At 47.3% G+C, this 8,290-nt stretch overlaps 1 long non-coding RNA gene across 1 annotated transcript; it reads left to right on the forward strand.

Annotated features, from left to right (window-relative positions):
- Positions 1-3,119: 3,119 nt before the first annotated feature.
- Positions 3,120-6,103, forward strand: LOC309858291. The gene is made up of 2 exons (XR_014308127.1): positions 3,120-3,276; positions 5,926-6,103. It is a non-coding gene; the product is annotated as an uncharacterized lncRNA (long non-coding RNA).
- Positions 6,104-8,290: the final 2,187 nt, after the last annotated feature.

Here is an 8,290-nt window from a genome sequence, read left to right on the forward strand (position 1 = left end):
GCCTACCTCTCCAAGAAGTTAGACCCGGTGGTGGCGGGCTGGCCACCATGTCTAAAAATGATAGCAGCAATCGCGGTCCTCATCAAAGACGCAACCAAACTGACTTTAGGACAGCCCCTAACCATCCTGGCTCCACATACAGTGGAATCTTTAATCCGCCAACCACCGGACCGCTGGCTGTCTAATGCCCGCCTGACTCATTATCAGTCCCTCCTCCTGGACACAGACAGGATCCAGTTCGGACCTGTAGTGACTCTTAACCCCGCAACCTTATTGCCCACTCCTGGAGAGGCACCATTGCATGACTGTCACCAGATCCTTGCTGAAACGCATGGGACACGGCCCGACCTAACTGATCAGCCCATGAAGGATGCAGATCTGACCTGGTATACTGATGGCAGTAGCTACCTGCAGGATGGAAAACGACGGGCAGGAGCGGCCATCACGACCGACTCTCAAATTATATGGGCAAGCGCGCTGCCAGAAGGCACCTCGGCGCAGCGAGCAGAATTAATTGCCCTAACCCGGGCCCTCCAACTGGCAGAAGGTAAGAATCTTAATGTCTATACAGACAGCAGATATGCTTTTGCCACTGCCCATGTTCACGGAGAGATCTATCGGCGGAGGGGACTGCTAACCTCAGACGGCAAAGAGATTAAAAATAAGACTGAAATATTGGCCCTATTAAAGGCCTTATTTCTCCCCAAGAAGCTGAGCATAATACACTGCCCTGGCCACCAAAAAGGGGATACCCCCGAGGCGAGAGGAAACCGCCTGGCTGATGCAACAGCCAAACAGGCAGCTTTGGGGCCCCAGCTATTAACTGTCACTATACTCACTGGGACAGAAGAGATAGATGGGACACCCATTTGGAATTATGAGGAGGCCGACTTGGACTTCATACAGAAGTTAGGGGCCGATTACAACTCAGCCCTGAACCGATGGGAATACCAAGGAAAAGCCATAATGCCCATAAAAATGGCAAAAGAATTAATAAATCACCTTCACCAGCTGACACATTTAAGTGCAAGTAAAATGAAGACCCTAATGAATAGGGCAGATCTAAAAGACTTTATCCCCAAAAGAAACTTTCTTCTTCATCAAGCAGCCGCTAATTGCAGAGCCTGTGCTCAAGTCAATCCTGGAAAAACTGTTATTGGACCAGGTGTCCGGGTACGTGGTCATCGACCTGGCACACATTGGGAAGTTGACTTTACTGAGATTAAACCTGGCATGTATGGATATAAATATCTCTTAGTTTTTTTAGATACCTTTTCAGGATGGGTAGAAGCCTTCCCTACCAAAAAGGAAACCGCCAACATAGTTGCCAAGAAATTGCTGGAAGAAATTTTCCCAAGGTATGGAATGCCCGAGGTACTGGGGTCTGACAACGGGCCAGCCTTTGTCTCCCAGGTAAGTCAGTCGGTGGCCAAGCTTCTGGGGATTGATTGGAGACTACATTGTGCTTATAGACCCCAGAGTTCAGGACAGGTAGAAAGAATGAATAGAACCATTAAGGAGACTTTAACTAAATTACTGCTTGAAACTGGCTCTAAAGATTGGGTATTGCTCCTGCCTTTAGCACTCTATCGGGCCAGGAACACCCCAGGCCCGCATGGCCTAACTCCCTTTGAAATTCTCTATGGCGCTCCACCCCCTGCTGTCACATTCTTTGCGCCAGATATCTGTGCTCATTCCCCATACCCCAGTGGCTCCTCTACTTCCTCCCCCCTTGTATCCACGATCCTAAGTCTGCCTTCCTCTGGGACTGGAGACCGGCTCTACAACCTGATAGTAGGGGCATACAAAGCCCTTAATTATTCCAATCCCGCCCGTACTGAAGATTGCTGGCTCTGTCTAATTTCCAACCCCCCTTATTATGAAGGCATAGCTACCACCGCCAGTTTTACTAACCACATTCACCCCCCGACTACTTGTATTTCCTCCCCTGGGCACAAGCTCACCCTCCCTGAAGTATCTGGCCGAGGACTATGCTTGGGTACAGTGCCCACCTCACATCAGGTACTATGTAACATGACTCTTGCCATTACTCCCGGTAACTACTATTTAGAGGCACCCACTGGAACATATTGGGCTTGTAACACTGGTTTAACTCCTTGTATCGCTGCCCAACTTATGAATGCCACTGCAGATTACTGTGTTTTAGTCCAACTCTGGCCCAGAATAACCTACCACAGTTCAGAAACCATCCTCGACTTCTACGAAGGAAAAGAGAGACTCCGATATCGCAGGGAACCTATAACTCTGACAATAGCCCTATTATTAGGAATCGGGGGAATAGCGGCAGGGATTGGAACAGGAACTTCTGCCCTAATTCAAAACACCCAACTTATACATTTACAAGTTGCCATGACCGCCCGATCTAGAAGCTATAGAAAAGTCCATCACTGCCCTGGAAAAGTCCTTAACCTCCCTCTCCGAGGTGGTCTTACAGAACAGGAGAGGACTGGACCTATTGTTCTTGAAGGAGGGGGGGATTATGTGTAGCTCTCAAAGAAGAATGCTGTTTTTATGCTGATCACACGGGAGTAGTTAGAGAAACAATGGATAAACTCAGAGAAAGATTAGCCCAAAGAAAAAAGGAATTTGAATCCAAACAGGGCTGGTTTGAAGGTTGGTTTAATCGGTCACCTTGGTTCACAACTTTATTGTCCACCCTCATGGGGCCCCTTATTATTCTATTACTGATTTTATCATTTGGCCCTTGCATTCTAAGTAAACTCGTCCAGTTCATGAAAGACCGCTTGTCAGTAATTCAGACCATGGTACTGACACAGCAATACCAACTTCTTAAACAAACAGGGTCCCGGGCTAGCTCAATGCAAGGGCAGGACATGCAAGAACAGGACGAATGGATATAAGATTCTATCCATGATAAAGAAAAAGGGGGGAATGAAAGACCCTTCCCCCAGATATTAACTAATTAACCGCTCTCTTGCTTTTCTGTAACTGCTTGGCCTTTAGAACACAATAATAGTTGGTAGTTTCATAATAACTGCTTCATAGCAGGATATGGCCCTCCCTGCAAATAGCTTTCCTCATAAGGTATGCCTAATGCCTGACCACATAGGCAGAGGGTCATATAGTCATGTTGGTCACGTAGGCAGGGGGCCACATAGTCACGTAGACAAGATGTTTTTCTGCTGAGTAACAAGGTCTAACTTCCCCTCTTTGTTTCCCCTTCCCGCCTTTTTCTTCACGCGCGTGGGTCTCCCAAAGCCAATCCGCTAACACCAAGTATGCCTTTTTCAAAAAGTTCAAATTGTCAACCAATCAGCTCTGCTCCACCCAAAACTTGTTTATACCTGTCTATAAAAATCTTGCACCACCTCAGCCTGGTGTGCTCAGCTAGCAGGAGCTGCTGACCACCCGCAGGCGCCCGCGCTACACTACAATAAAGAACCTCTTGCTGTTTGCATCCTGTGGCAGTGTTGAATTCTTGGGTAAGGGGATCCGCGGGTCTTTCAGTTCCATAGAGCGATCACTAAGCATAGTTTAACTACTGGGCTCTTAAAATGTAACTAATGTAACTGAAAAAGTTTTTAATTTTAGGTTTTTGACTAAATTAAACTTATATGTAAATAATCAAGGGGAGTTGTGCATTTGGGGCCACACAACACGAGCCAACTCTTCCTCTCTCTGTGAGTCCGGATCCAGTCAGAAAGGAGTTATTTGAACTGAGAAAAAGTTACATAAATAATTGTTAACTAATTATATATATTTTAAAAAGATTTATTGATTTATTTCGAGGACAAAGAGGGAGAAAGAGAGCAAGAAGGGGGAAACGTAGAAAGGAGAGAGAGAAAATCTCAAGGAGACTCCCCACTGAGCACAGAGTCCAACATGGGACTTGATCCCAGGCCCCAAGATCACCACCTCAGCCAAAACCAAGAGTCAGACATTCAACCATCTGAGCCACCCAGGTGCCCCTATCGATTTTTTAAGTAGAGAAAAAATAGAATTCTAACACATTACAAAAGTAGCAACAGTAGAAAGCAGCTTCTTCCCCCAGAGCTGAGGAAACATAAGGCAATGGGGGTGAAGGGAAGGGATCACACAATGAAGCTGGTTTGGTAAGTGAAGGAAAAACTGAAGACCCTGCTGGGACCCCCATAATTTGGTACCCCAATAATGGCTCCGTGATTAAAGGAGCGAGACTGATACAAAGTGAAGGTCAAGCAAAGCTTTATTTTATGCCAAGCATCAAGAATCAGACCGACCATCAAACAGACTGGTCGGGGCCGCCCCTACAGAGAGGACGACCCCTCCCTGCTTCCCAGACTAATTTTTATAGAGCAAAGGCCATGTGATTGGGCCTGGCCACACACAGGTGGCCAATGAGATTGTAACACACACAGGAAACTCCAGAGTGATGCTAGGTAACCATTTGAATTACAATTTACCCTAGTAGACATTTGAACCAGCCTATCACCTAGTACAGAATTGGCACCCAAAAGGTGCTCAAAGTGCGGGGCCCATACTCCTTGGTAGCTAGTATAAAGTTTTTCTGGAGAGATAAACACAACACCAGGCAAAGTGGGTGCAAGGCAAGATTTATTAAAAGCACTCTCCGGCAAAGGTTCAGGGCTCAGGAGAAGGGGAGCCAGGAAAGTTGTGCCGGGAGGACGTGGGCACCCTCGGGCGAGGTTCCACGACTCTGGAAAGCAGAGTGGCGGAAGTCGCGCCCAGGGCAGGGAGAAGGGGGCTTTTAAGGGCCTCAAGGGGAGTTCAGGGGTCTTTTGGCAAGTTTCCCTTATTTGGATATTTCACCTGCTTGTCAGGGTCCCATTAGTCCACTGGAACCTGGGGCGGGGGTCTCAAATTCCCCCTTGTCAGGGTCCCATTGGTCCACGGGAGCCCCGGGCGGGAGGGTTTTCAGATTCCTGCTTGGGTCTTTGTTCTCCTGTCTGAGCTCATGTTTTGTGGCGGGGACTTTCGCCATCTTAAGTAGCCCTTTCTTTCTGCCAGCCCAACAGCAAGGAGACAGTATGCGCCCCCACTGATTGAATACCTCCACCCGGCCTGACCCACCCTTGTATTTGGACTTTGTTACCTGGGGCTGGTTTCCCGGACTTGCTTTTAAGTAAGTTCCCCTGGCGGTAGGGAGACAATTTAAGTTCTACAACAAAATGGCATTTCAACCAGGGTGGGGTCGCTCTGGCTGAATATGGGTCCTTACAACGCCATTCAGCTGCAATGCCATAAAGGAACTGCTACTGCCAAGATGAAGGAGTTTTGGTAGGGCAATGCTTGAAGAACTTCAAGGAAACAGAAAGTCCTCAGAAACCAAGCAGCCTCAGAAACCTAAGCCCCTTCAGCCTCCTCCAGCCATGCAGCTCCCTCTTGCGCCCTCTGCTGGCAGAGCCTAAGAGGACAAACCAAAGGCAGCCTAAAGAGTCCAAGTCCCAGGGACGCCTGGGTGGCTCAGTTGGTTAAGAGTCCAAGACCCAGCACTTCAGAGGGTAAGCTCAAAGCTTAGAGCTGAAATTGCACCCTCTTATTTGTTTCTCCATCCTCCCTTTTTTCCCTACTTTCCCAAAGCCCAATCTCATCAGGTCTTGAAAGACCCCTGCCCTGGAAAGACCCCTCCCCTGGAAGATAGATAGGACAACTAACCGCTTGTTTGCTTTTCTGTGAACCGCTGGCTTTTAGGCGTAGATTAGGTTATTAATTGCGTGATTAATTGCTCTTTTGCCCTTCTGTAACTGCTTGGCTTATAGAAATAATAGAAGACGCCATGATGGCATTCCTACCTTCCCCCTTCTTATTCCCCCTCCCTGCCTCTCTCCTCCCGCACACGGGCCCTCAGAACCAATCAGCTTGTTCCCCCTTCCCGCCTCTCTCTTCCGCGCGAGCGGGTCCCCAAAGCCAATCAGCAAACTCCACGAATGCCTTTTTCAAAAGTTCAAACTGTCCACCAACCAGTTGCGCCCCACCCAAAACTTGTTTGCACCTGTCTATAAAAACCCGGCACCACCCCAGCCCGGTGTGCTCAGCTAGCAGGAGCTGCTGACCACCCGTAGGCGCGCGCTGACCACCCGCAGGCGCCTGCGTAACAATAAAGAACCTCTTGCTGATTGCATCCAGTGGCAGTGTTGGATTCTTGGGTAAGGGGATCCGCGGGTCTTTCATTTGGAGGTCCCACCGAGATCATCGGACTCCTGCCCAAGGATCCAACAGACTCCCACTGGGAGGTAAGCTGGCCAGCATTTAAATTTTAATAACTATGTGTTTTTGTCTCCTGTCTCGTGCTCTTGTTTGTCTCTCGTCTTGTGAGGCCTCTGTTCTGCCTGTTCTGCGGGTAGCAGAATAGGACTGTACAACAGCGTGCGTTGTTGCTCTGTATTCTGTAGGCAGCTTGAGAAGGAGTTGACGAACTCGGACTTCTCCCCTGCCACCCTGGGGGACGCCCCAGGGATCTGTCCGCCGCAGAGGAGCCTTTTGGTTCCCCTGGGCTGGTTCTGTCCGCCGCAGAGGAGCCTTTTGGTTCCCCTGGGCTGGTTCTGTCCGCCGCAGAGGAGCCTTTTGGTTCCCCTGGGCTGGTTCTGTCCGCCGCAGAGGAGCCTTTTGGTTCCCCTGGGCTGGTTCTGTCCGCCACAGGGAGACCTCGTGGTTCCCCTGGGCTGGTTCTGTCCGCCAAAGGGAGACCTCGTGGTTCCCCTAGGCCGGTTGAATTTGTATTTTCGGTTTTGTACCGAAATCGCGCAGCGCCTTCTTGTTAATTGTTTTGTGTGTCTTGCTTATTGTCCTTGGTGTTTTCTTGGACTCCGAATGGAGGCCAACAATGTATGTCTTCATGCATGTCTCCATGTTATGTCTTTAAATGTGGATATATGTTCCTTGTACTGGTCATGAAGGTTACATTCTGTTTAAGGGGACTCTGGCTTTATTTCTTTCTGTTACTCCTAATAGATGTGGGGGGCTTCTCCCTCACTCACTTCCCATGTTAATGGCTATAACTGGAGCCAACTGGGGTTGGTCTAACTCGAGACAGAGACCATAAGGAATATTCCCAAGCAGCTGCCGAAACTCTTTTTGTTTCGGGGAAGTTTCCTTGTGTTCTCTGGCCTGACTTGGACTGCCTAACCCCTCCCCCCTTGCTGGTGGGAAAGCATGGCCTCTGCTCCTCTGTTGGGGCTTATGAGCTCTAAAACTGGTAATCTTTTCTCTGCCTCCTGGTAGCACTTTGTTTCTTCCGTTTCCCCCTTACATGTTTCTGTACCAACGTGTGTGCAGCCTGCATGACTGGCCTCTAGATCATGCACCACGGCTCCTTCTCTTTTCACTGTCAAGGAGCAAGAAGAGCCCCCCCTGGGCCTAACACCCCCACTCCAGATCTTCCCACGCATGTCTCAGGTAAACATTCAAAGTGGAGTGGGCCCAGGTGGAACGTAAATCAGTATTGGAACTAAGTTAAGTTTGTTGGTTTAATTAAGACCTGTCTTTTAAGTTATCAGCAGTAAATGTGAAACTTCAAAATTTACTGAAGATCAAATAAGCTTGTGTTACTTGTTAAAATTTGTTAGCAGAGAAATGACTAAACTGATGGTTAATTGTCTGTCTCAAAGTTCTAATGGGTAATTGCTGAAGTAGCTTTCAAAGTCTTTGGTAACCTGAAAGTTTTAAAGTTTTGCTTGGATGACAAATGGAATTAAATTGTGGACATCTAGGTCTTAACCAAACAGGATAAAATGCTAAGTCGTTAAGTACTGAATGTAGGTTTGTGCTTTTGACTTTTACTGCAAAGAAACTAAGAGTATTTAAATCTGCTGGTAAACTTGTTTTCCACTTAACTGATTCATAAATTTGCCACCTGAAGAATTCTGTTGTAACAGTTCACAATTGGTTAATAACTAAAGGTGTTTCTAAGAATACAAAGTTCTGCTTAGTGTAGCTAAGACTGATGGAAATAAAAGGAAACTCTGTATGTAGGAAAATAGGAGATATGTAGGAAAGATTTCAGGAATGGGAATACATTTTGTTGAAGGTAAAGAAAGATAATTTTGTCCTAAATGAGATGGTTGTTTGGAAGGAAATGGCTTGGGACAAAACCTGAATGCAAAGGAAAGTTGTAGAAGGTTTGTGAAGGGAAATCTTCAGAAAAGAAATTTTAGCTATGGTCAAGAATGGATTAAGATTGAAATGAATGGGTTTTAAAGGTACATTGGTACAAGACTGAAATTCTCTGTTCAAAGGACAATGTTTTCTTAGATCAATTGATCTGCTGTTAAGAAAATGTAAATGGTTTTTTCTTTGCCTGCCCAGAAAA

Source organism: Mustela nivalis, assembly GCF_964662115.1.
Source record: "Mustela nivalis genome assembly, contig: HAP1_SCAFFOLD_2142, whole genome shotgun sequence".
NCBI lineage: Eukaryota > Metazoa > Chordata > Mammalia > Carnivora > Mustelidae > Mustela > Mustela nivalis.